Below are 16,137 nucleotides of genomic sequence, written 5' to 3' on the forward strand. Positions count from 1 at the left end.
GGGGGGATTAGAAAGAGAAAAGCCTCGTAAAAAGAACCCTGCCCCCTCCAAACAGAGGGTTTGTTCCTGTGCTGCACAAGCACACTAATGCCCTTTTGCTGCCCCATGAGACACACAAATCCAAAAGATCTGGCATAAAAGGCTTGGAAGACACTGCATTCAGTTGGACACATGGTGGGGTGGTGCTGGGAAGCAAAGCAGCAGCTGAAATTATATGGGAATAACAACAACATTCACAGAAGTTCCCCTTGGATACATGTCAGCATGTGGGAATGATGGATTAAGATTGAGTATTTGCATTTCCTAGTCAGATGCCAAGATATCAAAGCTGGCATGCCAAGGTGTTCTGCCATTCCTTGAAGAGAGTCTCCAGCTGTCAACACTGCATGTGTACAGAGCTCTTCTGCTTGCAAGTATCTCTCTCTAATAGTGCATGCATTTTTAATTTTTTAAAATATGTGATCTAGGTTAATGCTCATAAAAGTGAAGGATTAACAGCTACAGCATAGCCCAGGCAGCTGGGCCAGCTCTGCTGACAGATCCCTGCCAACGCCATCAACCCCAAATTAATCCTGCACTGTGCTCCCACCCAAACACAGCGAGCAGGTAGTGCCATGGTGCCAACTTCAGTCAACATACAGGGGCAAAGAAGTGCCATGTTATTACCTCTTCTTCTAAAGGCCACAGTACAGCATTTTGATCTTTGCATACAATAGGCCCACAGACACCTGAACAATTAGAGTGCTGGACAGAATCCCCTGTCAGACATGATTTTTAAAATAAGATGTAGCACTTCTACATCACTGCCCTCTACAACATTGCAGTCCTTTGATGTTTCTTCTTTTTTAAAGCCAGGATTAACATTGTCAGTGGTACATTATTTTCCCAGCTGAAAAAAACAAAAAACACCAGAAAACAAACCAAATAAAAAAACAAACCACAGAGAAATAGATCCATCGTTACAGATGATGAGACATCGTGATCTGTTTTAGCCCATCCAAGTCAGGGTCACCACTGAAAAGGTTAGGTCCTGCCCTCTTCCCACATCAGCCCTGGTCTGGGCTCAGCCTTACAGCCTCATGGTCTTCGGGGGTAGTGCAACAGAGCGGGCAGGAAAGCAGAGCCAAGGACCAGGAACGCTCCTGAGAAAGCTGGCTGTAAAGCTAAATCCCGTGTCAGAGGTCACAGCAGTAATTGAGAATTGTGCTTCAAACTCCAAAACATCCTCCCGTACCCAGGAAGGCTGCTGGCAATTGGTGAAAGATGGTGGTGAAACAAAGGAACAGTGAAGAAAAAGTTCTTGCAAATTACTGCTGCCATTGCATGGTGCATGTGCGATGAGAAGACAGAGCAGAGCAGCACTCGGACCAGGAGGAGCTTCTCTCCCATAGAGAGAGGGACAGAAGGGAATACTCCTGCCTGCCTTTGGGCCTGAAATTCTCCTCACTCACACCCGTTTACACAGTCAGAAGTGAGATCAATGCCTAACTACATGAGAAGCTTCCACTTTGTAATGATCTTAATTTCTAGATGCTTAATAGTTGTTGACTTCCTCCCTTGGAATTTTGTAACAACCCAGCAAGAACAAAAGTTTAGAGGTTCTCTCAAGTCCCCAAAATGCATCAGAAACTGGAATCTGCTGCAGGGCTGCAGTACGTTGTCTCGGCAGATTCAGTGCGTAACAAGGTCTTCTGAAACAAGGTATAATAAGTGTTTCTGCCTCAACTTGCTGAAAGACCTTAATGCAAATACAACTCCAGGAAAATTAGGGTGGACTCTAGTGGCTGCCTCTCCCTCAGGGTTTTTGTTGTTTTTTGGTTTTTTTTTTCCCCCCCTTCAATCCTGATGAAATTCATTACAGTTGCATTTAAACTGAGGTTGTGATTTAAATTTTCAAAAGCAGGCAGAGCAGGTTTGAAAGCCTGATGTATCTGAGTTTTTGTGCTTCCTGAAGAACTAGGGTAGTTGCAGAGCCTTCCCCAAAGGGTGCCTGGTTGGTCCCCTCACCCCCTTGACATGTTTGCTGTCACACAGGCCACTGGATTCCTGGCAAGTCGAGCAGGCTTGCTCCTTACAACGAAGCAGCCCCACATTCAAGCATGCCAGTACTTTCCTTGAAGGTATTTACAGTTTACTTTTTAGTGCTACTTTAAGTTCAAAGGGGCTAGTAAAGCCCCATTAAGCCATTTACATCAAACTGGTTAGTTAATTATCCTGTTGCAGGCTTTAAATTAGCAATTTATAACCCCTTCCCTAGAGATGCCAGTGTTTGGAAACAACTCAGCCAGGACATTTTGCAGGGTGCAGTTAAGGAACAAAAAACCCCACTAAACCCAACACCACCACAAGCCCCCACAAAACACCCAGAATAAATATCTTCAGTTTTTGTTTGAAAATCGATTTATTCTGGTAGAATCCAGTAGGGACAGCGGTGGGAGCGAGCCCACCATTACCAGCTAGCAAGGACAGTGAGGCCACATCTACCTTAGGCTGTGCCCGTGCAGCAAAACGCAGTCATGTGCGGATTCAAAGCTAGCCTGGGAGGCACCACAGCTAGATGAGGATGATGCTTCCTTTTCCAAGAAGCAGGATATCTCACTGTATCATCATCACACATTCATGTGTACAAAAAAAGGGTCTGCCCACAAGGAAGCCTTCGGGGCTGGTCAAACTGTGACTAGCACCATACAGGGACTAAAGAGGACCATCGGTTTTGGTCAGTACCTCTGCTCACCCATGCAGATGAGGAGGCTCTTCTCACACTGCAGCCATCTCTCAGGTTAGGATTAACAAGATTCAGATGTATATATCCCCTTGCCATAAGGGTCAGTGACCTGCTCACAGTAAGCCTACCCCATGGGACAGGTGAGGCTGGAGCCAAGGAGTCGCCATTCCCAGAACCTTCTCCCCTACCAACAACGCTTCATTTCTGAGGAGAATCTGTTGTCCCCTCAGGGTCTGGTTATTCCATTCCACCCCACTCAGAATTCAGAGCTGTTACAGAAAGTAATAACAACCACCTTCCCCCCATAATACCTAACTGCCCAAACTAACCTGATCCTGAAATAAAACATGCCTCACACCCTCTTCTTTATGTCCACCAGCCATTATTAGTCCTACAAAAAATTGGCATACTGGATGTTTATTGGCAAATATTATTTAAAGTAGAGATGGGAGGGGAAAACTGTCCAGTCAGTATTATTTTCATACAACAGTCTATCAGGTACAGGAGAAATCTTGGCCCCAGTCCTGGAAGCTGTCCCTGACCAAGCAGCACCTAAAACCTCACCAAGATTAGGAATCCATGGAAAGAAGTGGCATATGGAGTGAGACAGAGGCAAACTAGGAGATTCCATATTAACATCAAAAAAAGGCACATAAAAAAGAAGTTTGAGAGAAAATTTCCATTTTCCTTGCAAGACAAGACAGACAGATGGAATCAAGTCATATGACAGACTCGGCGATTTTTTTCCTCCATCTTAATACATCTCCTTTTCAATGGCAAAAAAAAAAATCTGCGACAAGTGCCAGATTAAATTAAAGAGAGATAAAAATCTAAGCAAGTGAATTTCTTTATACTACGCAATCATGAGATTTAGTTTGCACTTGCTGGCTTTTTCGTCTGTATGGAAAGTAGCCATTTCACAAAGTTTTTGGGATGGGGGGACAGAAGGGGAGAGAGAAAGACACTCAGATTTCAAACTAAAGGGACAAAATATTTTTGTACAAGATTTGGTAAGATGATATCACTTTTATGTGATTTACTGTTCCAAATTGCAAGACAGAGGCCTTATAATAAAAATACAGGTAAACACAACATAAAATCTAAATTATCTAAAGGACTGAAAAACCCAACCCGGCACATAGATGACATTCTCTGAATTCTCTGCCCTTTCTTGGGAGCAGTTACACCCAAAACCATCCCTCAGTCCCAGAAGCCATTCTCTCTCCTGCTAATCACTCTGGAATCACCCACTAAGGTAAAAAAAGTTCAAATGCAAACACTAGCCTGGCCTTTGAAACAGCCTGGTGCTAACAGGCCACAGGATTGCATAGTATTAGGGAATTATAAAATAACGTGAAACTGGGGAGAAAGAAGAAAGCAAAGCCCTCCTGTGGATGAAATGAGAGTCTTCGCTGCTCCACCAAACCCTTCCGTTTCCAAGGCATGCAGTGCCCGGGCCTGTGCCTAGAACAGGTGTGTCTCCCTAAATACCTCACATGTCACACTTGTGTCTCATGGATACAGTCCTGCGGGATTATATTAGTACCAGTGCATACCAGCTGTAGCTACCCCCAGCAGTATCCTGTAACTCCTTGTACGGGGGGAGCTGCTCTCCACAGCATGCAGAGCCCCTTGCCACATGACTTTCTGGAGACAGACAGCAACCATGCGACTGCAGCTTTGGAGCATTTGTGCTCTGGAGGCTGAACCAATTCTGGGAGAAGTGAAAGACCTCCCAGAGCAGGAACAAGGCACTGCCAAGAGAAAGGGACTGGAGGGCTCCAAGCACTCTTTTCTTTCCCTCCTCTGCACTTATTACCAGCAAATTATCAACTGATTTATGGCAAATAGATACTCTGAAGGATCTCCTTTAAATAAAAAAAAAGATACACGCCGAACAGAGCAAAGCCCACTCAGCCATTCCCAAGCAGAAAATGCTGACAGGGCACAAGGCAGATATGGCTCGTGCAGGATGAAGGAAGGAAGGACAAAAAAGAGCGAGCCTCATACATCTCGAAGTCAGTGCAGGAAGAGACACTCCTTGGCAATTTCAACCTAATTCTTCACTAAGCCTTGGAGGATACTAGCTGCTGGCCTAAGCAGCTGAAAGAGCCAACAAGAAAATTTTTAGGGCAGCAAATGTGTTAATGGCATTTTTTGTGCCATCTCTTTGTGACTCACACAGATAATAAAAAGAGAAGAGTTACTTTGTTGAGCTATAGCTCTGCATCACAATATAAAGGTACTCTTCAGCATGAAGAGCTGCCCCCCCATGCACCCATCTCATGAAAGGCATCTTGTAGTACTTAACAGGGAGCCAGAGCACCGATGGGTGTGAGAAGATGCTGGCCAGGATGTATGGGCTCAGAGATGGAGGACCACAGGGCCCTGTAGCATCCTCCTGTCTTACTGCTCCTTAATAGCATGAGTGCCTTCATTTTCCAGCAAGTGATTCTTGCAACAGCTTTTAGGAGAAAGAGTATATGAGCGAGAATGCACACACCAATCTTGATGAAACGTCTAATTTATGAGGAATCTACCTCATAAGTAGAGGAATCTAAGTTATTCCACTGGTTAATTCAGATTTCCAGGTTTGAGCACACATCAGGTTTGTCTGCTCATCCCTACGGTAAGTAGCTCCAGGCATCACAAGCAGCCCTCAGGGATGAAGGCAGTGCCAAGCTAAACCTTCTTCTGAAGTGGCACAGCTAGAGCTTTTTCAATCCACCTCAGCTTTATAACTCCTCAAAGGCTGGGTGATACAGTGGATTCAATGAACCCAACTCATCAGTCCAGCACTAGGCAGAAACAAAGGGAAAGTCTCACATACTCTACATCCCAGTCACCTGTTTATCTCACTGGCTATCTCTGTTCAAATGAATCCAGAATAAGGCTATTCCATGATATCTCAAACAGATGAGCAGGACCCCAAAGCCTCCAAATCCATCTACCCCTAGAAACCCTTCTTACTCTCATTTTCCAGAGATCTTAAGTCCATAGCCATAAAAATCAGTATTAACCGCCAGGTGAACTCTTACTCTAACAAACTATTTACTACACTGGGTCTTTGATTGCCAGGCAAACATCTGTTGCAAATGCCACCCCATGTACTCAGACATCAGGAGTTTAAATATTGAACAATCTCCCACAACCAAGATTTAGCATCTTTAGGCTTTCTTTATTCATCGCCAGCCACAGTGTTAGTGGCTTCCTGGCCAGTTAGCAGACAGCCTGGTAAGAGCACTGAACTTCACACGTGTCATGAGACCTTGGAATATACTCTGTCACATTTTTCTCAAGCAGCTTGAAACCAAATCACAAGAGCAGATCTGTGTCTCCAACAGGCAAATGGAGGCCCAGCTGCATTTCATAACTGCAATACACAGGACATGCACATCCAGAAACCTTGACACTTAGTGACACGTTTAATGCAGAAACAATTATTTAAGAAGCCGTTTCAAGAAAATCCCCACAGTTAGTACAGGAGTGCAATCGTTCACTTCATTTTTCCACGAACAGAAATTGAAGACTTTGGAAAAAACAGGCCTTATGAGCAACCTCTCCATATACCCAGGCAGAGCTGTGTGTTCCCATAGGCAGACAGCAGCACATGCATTTTCTTTGAAGACTCAGAAAGTCTGAATTTCTAGGTGAGAGCTAAACAAAATAACGCATTTCGAGTAGGAGTAGCTGAGAACAGAGCTGTCCATTAGCCTCTGTACAGGCCTCCATCCAAATACTTAACTCCCACTCTTGTCAGTACTTGCAAGCATTTAATCCAATTGAGGTTCTTCACCAACCTCCAGCTATTTCCTGACATGCCTGTCTTGGGGCATAAAATCCTAGAGAGCATCCCCTTAAATCAAATGCATTCGTTATATAATTGAAGAAGTTTTATGGGGGAAAATGGTAAAAATCCTACTGTCATTAAGAAAAGAATTAGTGATCTAGTGCATAGCAATGATTAGCCAGATAGCTATCCTTTTTTATTGAGGAACCAGACTCATAATTAAGGTGTTTTTTTCTTAAAATAATATATAAACAAATTATGGGCAAGTTTTACACATTTTTAACCAGTGGAATTTCAGAGTTCAAATAAATTACAAGCTATTTCACTGTTGGACTGTCTGCCTCTAAGGTCATAATTAATTTTAATGTTTGGAAGTTATAGTACCAAACATGTGACCAGGAGTAAAATAAGAAAAACCTCTTTAGGGCTCTCTTGCAGTTTGTATCAAATATAGAGAAAACAAGAGGCCAAGTGTACGTATCTTCAGAGGCAGCTCACACACCTTGAGAAGTATGCAAAACATGACAAATTCAAAATTCACTTGCCGTTTAAATTTGGGGGGAGGGTAATGGAGATGAGAGACAGAGGAACTGGAGGAATTAAAAAGGGACCAAGTGTTAACGTTAGTGACTTCATATATGAGCATAGGGAAGGAGTTTCCTTTGTGTATCACATCACAGCAAATACAGGAAAAGCCATGGCAATGCCATGCCAGCAGCTAAATGTGCTTTTGCTTATTTATTTATTCAGATATCATCCAATAGTAGAGGAAGGGCAGATTTAAATCAAAGTAATTTAAAGCTACCAGTTTTAATCTTGTTTTACATTTACACTCTAGTTATTTTCATAAAGGATGATCAGTGGCTGGTAACTACTAAACCATATTGATTTGCAACTAAATATAGTCTGCTTTCAATTTGGTATTATTTTTTACTAACCAGAGAGCAGCAATATCTTCAGTTGAAACATTTATTCTATCTTACAGGTATTCATACTGCTGACATACTTTCTCCTTTTATTATTTTAATAAACAGCCAATGACTTTTATTAGACATTATTTCTCCTCATTTGAATCATACTTCCTGAAAATTCTAAAAGTAACCATTCATTGAGAATTTTTACTTCATTTTCTTATCAAGCATACTAAACATTTAAGTCCAAAAATGTTTATAATTTACAACAGACTCTAATAAAGTGAGATGTAGCTGATGATTTAAAACTGAATTCTTATTGCCTTGTCCTTCAAAATACAGAGCTACCAGATATTTGCTTTCAATTATATCTAGTTCTTATTCACCAGCTTAAAAAAGGAAAGCAAGCATCGCAAGTTTAAGCTTTCACTGTTTTCTCAACTGAAATCCTTTGCTGCATTAAATAAACTCCAAAAAAAACCCCAAAACCCCCAGCAAAAACAGCCTCAAAGTCTCCCTGCAAAAGCAGCTACATCTATCAGAAGTCCAGTACTTTCTAACAACTCTTGTTCCTCATGCTTAAGAACAGACTCTTTCTGCAGCTGAGAGTTCTGTCTTTCCTTAAACCTCTGGCAGAAGACAAGGAGTGTCTGAATAAAGTCATACCTAAACTCACTAGTATCTATGAAAATTAAGGCAGCGATTGTCATTTCAAGCAAGTATTTTTTCTTAGGTATCAAAAATATTGTTCAATTCAGTAGCCTTTAGCCACTAAATCTATGATGCACTTGACTTTTGCTTAATATCCCACAAATTCCTAACAAAGGCTACTAAAACACAAATTGAAATAACAATGGGAAAAGAGAAACACTTGCACACCATGAAAGCAAGAGGTATGTATCCATTTCCTACAATATGCATTCTGCTTCCCTTTCTGTGGCATACCTACTGAGACGATGTGATTGTGTCTGTCCACATTTTGTTTAGCAATTTATATTAGATGGAAACTTCCCCCCCAAAAAAAACAAACAAACCAACAACAAAAACCAAAAACCCACAACCTTAACACACATATCAGGTATAAAAAGATAAAGCTCAATTTGCTACCAGGAAGATGGCAGAGGAACAGAAGACAGTTCACCTGATCAGACACACTGTTATGTGAAAAATGCAGAATAAACAGGTACTCATGAAACCCTGCCATGCTACTTCCAAATTCACGCTTGTCTTCACAACACATGACATTTCTCAAACCATTTCTGCACTAAGTTCCTTATTTGTTTATTCCTTCCCAAGGTAGCACTTCCATTTATAAAATTCACACCTTAATCGCTAGCACAGGCCTGGCTGCCTGTCAAACTTCAGAAACCTGTAATGAAGTCTTTCCTTTTGCCTGCTGGGGCTCAGACCTGGGCAGCCTAGCTACTGCTTCTACAGCCTCCACAGAAGGTCCATGTAATTTCTTTAAAGCAAACAACTTCATTAAGTGATGAGGCACAGCTATGAGCTCACATACTGCTTTCTTATAATAATGTGTGTACACTTACATGAAAGAGTAGAAAAAAATAAAAAGTCAATACATTTACTGCATCCCTGTGACTGCATGAACGTCAAAGCAAAATGGACCATTTCTTCTTAAAGTAAGCAGACACTCGTCCTCTGAGGAGGTCTGCCTGACAGTTTTCAGAATGTGAAATAAATGCAAATTTCCCCTGAGTATCCAATGCTTGCTAGTAGGCTAATGGTGACTCAGCGCCACTAATACACCTCAGTTACATTCTGAGCAAGACCTGTTGCATTTCAGCCAATCCTACATCTGTCTTAACCAGGAGAGGTGCATCATGTGTGTAGCTACTGGTTTCTGAATGGTGGAGGATCCTGTTCAAGCTCACCCATGACCACAGATTAACCAGTCAGTAATCTGACTGATGTGATCACAACAGGAAAAGTAGTAGTGTGTTACACAGTGCCCTGGTCCTACATCATGCTGGACAATCCCTCTGTATGTAGCTTGGATGTTGAAAGAATCTCCCTGGATAATTTACCAGTATTGCTGGATTCATTGCAGAATGAATCGTTGCATTCTTACAGGTCAAAAAAAAAAAAAAAAAAAAAAAAAAGTCTGGATGCATTGAAGGGATAAAGCCACTGAAACCTTTTTGCTCCTTGCTATAGATAGCCGCTTTGCTGGTGTGGGGGAAGAAGGATGCAGGGGGACTAAAACTACACATCCCTTCTTTAAAAGGAAGATGACTTGGTACCTCAGAAATAGTCTAGTAAGAACACTATTTCCCTTACCTAATAAAAGTTTCTTGTCCAGTATTAAAGGAATCTTTCAGTAGCATTTCAGCCACCTCAAAGGGCAATTTAAAAAATAATGTAGGGTTTTGATGTTTAAACAAGCTTTTCCAGCAATTACTTGTTAATAGCATCCAGAGGCTCCAAGTAAGAAACAGGACCCATCATTCCAAGCAATTTATAGTAGCAATACGTAGAATGAGGCAGAGGATTTGAAGGGAAGGAAAACGCTGGGGGCAGGGAGAGGGGGGAGGGTTAAAAACCACAAGTAAGATTGCCAAGTATATCCAGCATCTAAAAACTGGAATAAAAGCCAATGCCATGCACCAAAGCCCTCTGGAAATACAAACTATTACAAGAAAGAAAGAAAGGAAAAAAAAAAAAAAGAAAAGGACCAATTGTTTGCCCAATCAGATCAGACCCAGCAGCTTTCCTGCAGCCTGTGCTTTAGAGAGCTCCAGCCTTTTGCTACCTCCCTGGCAGCCTTGTGCCCTTGAGTACTGAGGTGTGCCAGGCAATGACAGCTGACAGGTACAAGCTCATTTGCCCCAGGGCTGCCTGGCATGTGAACTCGGAAGGTCTCTGCGAGCTGGAAGAGAAATCTCCCAAGAGAAGAAAGAAACTCACTATTTTGCCTAGAAAAGCCTCTTGTAGCGCTCCTCCAGAGCGCTGAGCTGTGTTGTTTGTAAGGTGCGTTGTTCATGCTTGTGCTGCAGTCCATACTCCTCCTCAGGGCTGGGGAATGCCACGCTGCAGCAAGCTTGCTTGCTCCCAGGTTCACGTGGAAGCATTCCAAGCTACTCAGCTTCTGACAGCTCTCCAACTGCTCTTCCACGCTGTATTGCTTTACATTACATTGCTCTCCCTGCCAGGAGGCACTGCTGTATTACAGTACAATCGTCTAGCAAAATGTAAAACTGATTTTTTCACCTCCCAAATACCAACTGACTGTTGCCACTGCAGTCACAGCTATAAGCCCTGCTCTGTATTAGACTATCCTGCTTTTAGGCATATAGAAGAGATTTTAGTATCTTGCCTTCTCTTCAGCCTCCTTCCCAACTTGCTGCTTCTTCCCTCCCTGTCCTGCTCCCCAGACCTTTCCGCAGTGGGCAGGCATCCTCAGCTTCCAGCCCAAGGTGTCACTACTACTCGAGTTAAAATGCCAAAGCCAGCTCATTAGGTGCATTATCAGGCAACTCAACTGACTGTAGCACCAAACACAGAAAGTGAGGAAAATAACTAACAGTGTAGTGACTTACAGCTTCATTAGCAAGCTCAGCTTCATGTTAAGTCAGAATTTTAACGAAGAAAGCAGGCTACAGAGGCATTTTATAACACACACATTTTTAATTTTAAGGTAATAAGAGGCATTTGGCTCCTAATTCTCTTCATTTCAGTGTGCTTTACATTACTTGTGGGCTGCAAGGCAAAACTAGTTGCCCGTACTGCAGCGCAGATAGTTTCCTTTCTAGTTTTGAACTATAAAAATAGCCATATTAGGAGAGCAAAGGTCTTGCTCTCTCTCTCTGTTCTTCAGGAGTAGCCAGAATAAAAAAAAAAAAAAAAAAAAAAGTGCAGGGGGCAGGCTGGGAGGAAAAGCAGTGAAATAAAGTACAGGCAGTCTTTTCTCTTCTTATACCCTGTGCAATTGTTAAAGATCTCCTAATCCAGAGGTTGTATCCAGGCCATCACTTTTAATAAGTTCTTATCTGTCCTTCATTGATTTTTCAATCTGTTTAGACTTCTGCTATCCATAACACCCTGTGGCAATGAGTTTCACATGGTAACTGCTGCATGACAGAGTGCCTCCTCTTTGCCTGCTTTGAATCAATTGAGTTAACACAAGAACCGTGAAGAATCACCCCCTACTCCCTTTCCCCACCCCATTCATGAACATATAAAACATCTGCAATTTCTGTAGTAAGTCATCTCTCTAGCAAAGAGAGAAATCATACTGACTGCCTTGAGACCTATCTTTGATGAAGGCCTTCTCTGGACTTACCCTAGCCTTCCACTAACTTTGAGAGATGGTAATCAGAACTGCATAATGTTTAAGATACTGTCACACCATGAATTTACATAGCAGCATATTGATAATTTCTGTTTGGTTTACCAGCTTGGGTAGACATTCAGAGAGTTTGTTGATACTTCAGGGAGTAACAGCATTTCCTCCCAGTTGGCCATTAGTCTCTGCAAGAACTTTTTGGGAACTCATTCCAGATAGTGCTCTTAAGTAGACTGCTGAGGCAACAGGTGAAATTTTTCATCTCCCTACAACCGATGCCACAGATCTCTCAATTTTTCCACCCAGTTCAAGTCAGTCAAACTCACAGCTTTCAAATCCCTGCCATTCCCACCCCCCCCCCAGTCTTCCCAAAAGCATATCAGTTTGCAGCCACTCAAAGCTCACAGCTACTTTCTTTCACCTGTACACCCAGCAAGAAGTCCCACAAACCACAAAGAGGCAGAAAGTTAATGGTTCTCCCCAACATGCAGGGGGGAAGCACTGTCGCATTAAAATCTACAACAACCAACCAAAGAAAAACTTTCGTAAGCTTATCCCAGCAAATATCCAAGCCTTAAGAAATTTCCCAGGTGTCCACATAAAATGAGTGACTGTCCTGAAGGATCAGTCAGACTTGGCACTGCGATGCACAATTCACTACCCTGCCTCATGAGCCCCTGCTAATCACAAGAAATGTGCTTCACCAAATATAGCTGCTCCATATAATTGCTTGGCTTATCTCTCCTCTTTTAGCTGAACTACCATGGTTCCAAAAGCCCTTAAAATTAATGACAGATATGCTTGCAGATTAAAATCCATCTACCTGTGTAGTGCTATGTGCATCACTTGTTCTTAACAGCACTGTCACAGTGCTGCAGTTTCTCTATGCTTCTTAGTAGCAGCTCAAATACTGCCAAATTAGCAAATGTCAGGAGAAACATCAGAAGAGTTTGTTTGACCCCAATTTCAGAATTTCTGGGAGGCAGCTGTAACACACCATGAGAAAGATAACACAAAACAAAGTTCTGAGCTGAAACACTGCATCTCAGCGTACCTGACCAGAAACCTGAGCAGGTAATTTGAGCAAACACAGATTCCCATGAACATGCGGTTAACCGAAGTACCTCAAGACAGCTTAAACAAAATAACAGCACAGACACATTCTACTTCCATACTTACAAAATGTCTGAATTTGAATGAGCGAACTATAGAAATAACAACCTTTGTACATCAACAAAACTACTACTACCCACAAGCATAAGATAGTATGCAGAAGCTAGACTAATAAAGTAAGCCAGTTCAAAATATTAAAATCTAAACCTCATGGATATCTCATTTTCTGAACATTTTGCATACAGTGTCTGCAAAAATAACACTGGGTGTGTTAACTGCTGGTGAGAAGAGTCCCTTTCCTTCTGTTTCCTAAGGAAACTAATGTGGGCTAGAACATCACTTCTACTCAACAGGATGAGAAATTCCACCAAATCCCTTGCTGGAGCTCCGACATAAAGGCAATTCAGAAAGTCAGCCAGAGACCTGCCCACACCCATCAACATTACTTTCCAAGACTAGAATGAAAAAATGTTGCGTTTAAGTTCTGCACTCAGCCTCAAATGTTAGTCACCTCAATTTTCTCTTTGGAAATACACACACACAAATGACTTCTGGCATTTCTTCTGAAATCCCTACTCTGACTGATCTTAAAGTGCTGAATCTAATAGATGGCTTCCCCAGTTATTTTACCCCCTGTATTATAAAATGCTGCCATCCAACGAGGGATCTGAACCAGCTATGATCTTGAATACAGAAAACACAACAGTCTGCTCACAACGAGCAGAAGAGTTATCATTGTAAAGCACCCTACAAAAAGTGTCGAACACTACTGCAAGAAAGTGGCAGTCTGTTCAGAGCTACACCAGGCAGGAAAAAAAGTTTGAGGCACAGGGCTAGTTACTTGCTGCTGTCCAGGAAGGTGTGCACAAATGGGTAAGGAAGCAGTTAATATCTGCCTCACACTAGATTCCTGTCCAGGACTTGAGCTGCGAAAAGTCAGCATGTACTGTTTGCTCACATCCCCTTTCTTAGGTAACCAATTGAGAAAATGTTACTTAGCTTTAGCATGAGCCAAGAAAATGCATTGTTTCTCAGTCTAGAAATATCCAGATCCAGCTCAACTGGCTTCAGAGAAGATTTAGCTGAGAAAGAATGAGGATGCCCTCCTTGAGATAGATGATCTGGCCTCTTGTGGGCATAACTCTCCCAGCAGATTTGACAGTTGATAATGTGACTACAGAAAATACATTTAAGCTCAGTTCTGTTAATATGGTCCTCTCCTAGTTGAGACTAGAGGACCTCTGTTCACCTGGTATCTTCTGCATTTAGCCTGCCATTGTTCCAGAAGCAGAACTATTACTAATGAGGAAAAGTTACCCATAGTAAGGGAATGGGCTCTTTTTCTAAGCCACAGAAAGGGAATAATGGGTTAATTTACTCTGCAATTTGGGAAGAATACTTCTTATCATCTAGGACATTTGTGTAAAACAGCTTCTTAAGCTCTTGATGTAATGAATAAAGGAATCAAATCTTTCAATGCATATTGCAAATAACCATAAAGATTTGCCATTTGAAACAACTATACACGGTGCATTCTCTGTATCCACCATCTACAAGTAAACATTTCTCATCTGGGAGAGCTGGAAGTAGGTAGAGCTCAATGCCTAGACAATTCAAGGAAAAATTTGGACAACACAATGCTGAAAGTCTTGGAGATGCTTTGCAGTGTCTTCACTATGTTCAGTTTTTCCTCCACAAATATGCTTAAGATGTTCTAGCAAGCTGGTAATTCTCCTGCTGTATCAAATTTCTCAATAATTACTTGGGAGAAAATGTAGTTGATACATTAACATTTGCATGGCATATTTCTTTGTGTTGTGAAGAAAGTCAAGTGAAAAGGTGAAGAAACTTGCCCGAAAGTCAAAATGGCAGCTGCAGAGCTGAGCGGGGACCCCATCCTCACTCCTTTAACTCCTTGTCACTTTGCAGCCAAAGAAAAGCATCGCCAACAGGCAGTCAGATGAATGACAAACCTGCACGGGGATCTGGCTTCAAGCGCTAGAGCTAAAGCTGCTTCTTGTAGTCAGTAGAAGAATCGCATCCATCTCCTCTCGGGGGCAAGCCCTGAGAGCCACCTAGCAGGCATACACTGGTGATACACTATACCCCATGATCTATCCATGGGGTTAGGCAGAAAGTAGTATCCAAGGTACCTATCATGGCAACATCTAAATGCGAGTATCAGAGCACTTTGCAGACAAAAAGGTCTCTCCCCCAGGCTGTTTAAAATTTGCATGTTCCTGTGTAGCACTGAAGATAGCAGCAATGGTGATTCATTAAGATAATGATTTAAGTAGGAGGCTTAAGAAAGTCAGGGTGGATTAACATCCAAAGGGCTGCAGTTGAAGCTACTCCACTCCAGGCTGCCACCTCCCTTTTAAGGGAAGAGATGAATTTCGAAAGTCAGAACTATGAATTAACAGCAGCTATATCACAACTACAATGCATTAAAGAATAAGAGCACCATCTACTCCAGCCCATCCTTGGCAAGGTCAAGGACAAAATTTTATGCTGCAGGAAAATTTTCATGGCATTATAAATTATTGGCTTTTCCTTTATTTGATTAGTTAGTGTAGGTTCTCCTCAAAAAAAGATTGTGCAAATTTCTTTTGAACTGATTTTCTGTCCACCTGAGAGACAATACAAGTTCTCCTCTGACCAGCTGTTTTTCCCCACTACTGAATAATCAGATAGGTTTAATAAATTGATTGCTCCCCACGTAATAATGTAAATGCACACTGAAAAAAAGAACACAAGTCCTTTCCATGCCCCAACATTTAATCAAATTGTAATCAGGTACAAGTTGATACATGCATTCTGTCCGTAACAGGGTGTTAATGCTCAGACAGTAACAGGTAGCTCATACTTCATCCCTGCTAAAGAGGCCTTCTTTACAGTGATTTTGATATAATACTTTCTGTTGCCTTCTAGAGAGATGCACAGGCAATCACTTTTGCTATTCTTCTGCTCACTCATAATAGTTGCAATAGGGCATCCCGGTGTATATATTGCCCCACTCACCGCTAGCTGTGCTTGGTCTGAACGTCTTCTAGGCACTCTATCCCATGCTGATTCAGTACAGAATAGCTTCCTAGAATGCAATTATAGAAAGAGTAAGGGTTTGTCTTAAAAAGGGATTATTCCAGAACAGCTATTCCTTATTAACTATTCCCAACCACCTCTTTGTTAGGATGAAGAAGTTAATTGGGAATAGCTCTTCCGCTCAGATTTGTAACTTACCTTGGTCTGAATCAATGACCCTGTTTGGATGAGCCCTTAGCACAGCGTCATACAA

At 42.0% G+C, this 16,137-nt stretch overlaps 1 protein-coding gene across 1 annotated transcript in view; it reads right to left on the reverse strand.

The window, feature by feature from the left end:
• The window catches only part of HIC2 (HIC ZBTB transcriptional repressor 2), a 32,622-nt gene extending 16,687 nt beyond the window's left edge, over positions 1-15,935 (reverse strand). The window contains exon 1 of the mRNA XM_026860080.1: positions 15,864-15,935. The gene's annotated coding sequence lies outside the window, so the exon portion shown is untranslated. The remainder of the gene's footprint in view (positions 1-15,863) is intronic.
• Positions 15,936-16,137: the final 202 nt, after the last annotated feature.

This window comes from Athene cunicularia (assembly GCF_003259725.1).
Source record: "Athene cunicularia isolate RWA chromosome 15 unlocalized genomic scaffold, athCun1 chr15_part1, whole genome shotgun sequence".
Taxonomy (NCBI): Eukaryota; Metazoa; Chordata; class Aves; order Strigiformes; family Strigidae; genus Athene; species Athene cunicularia.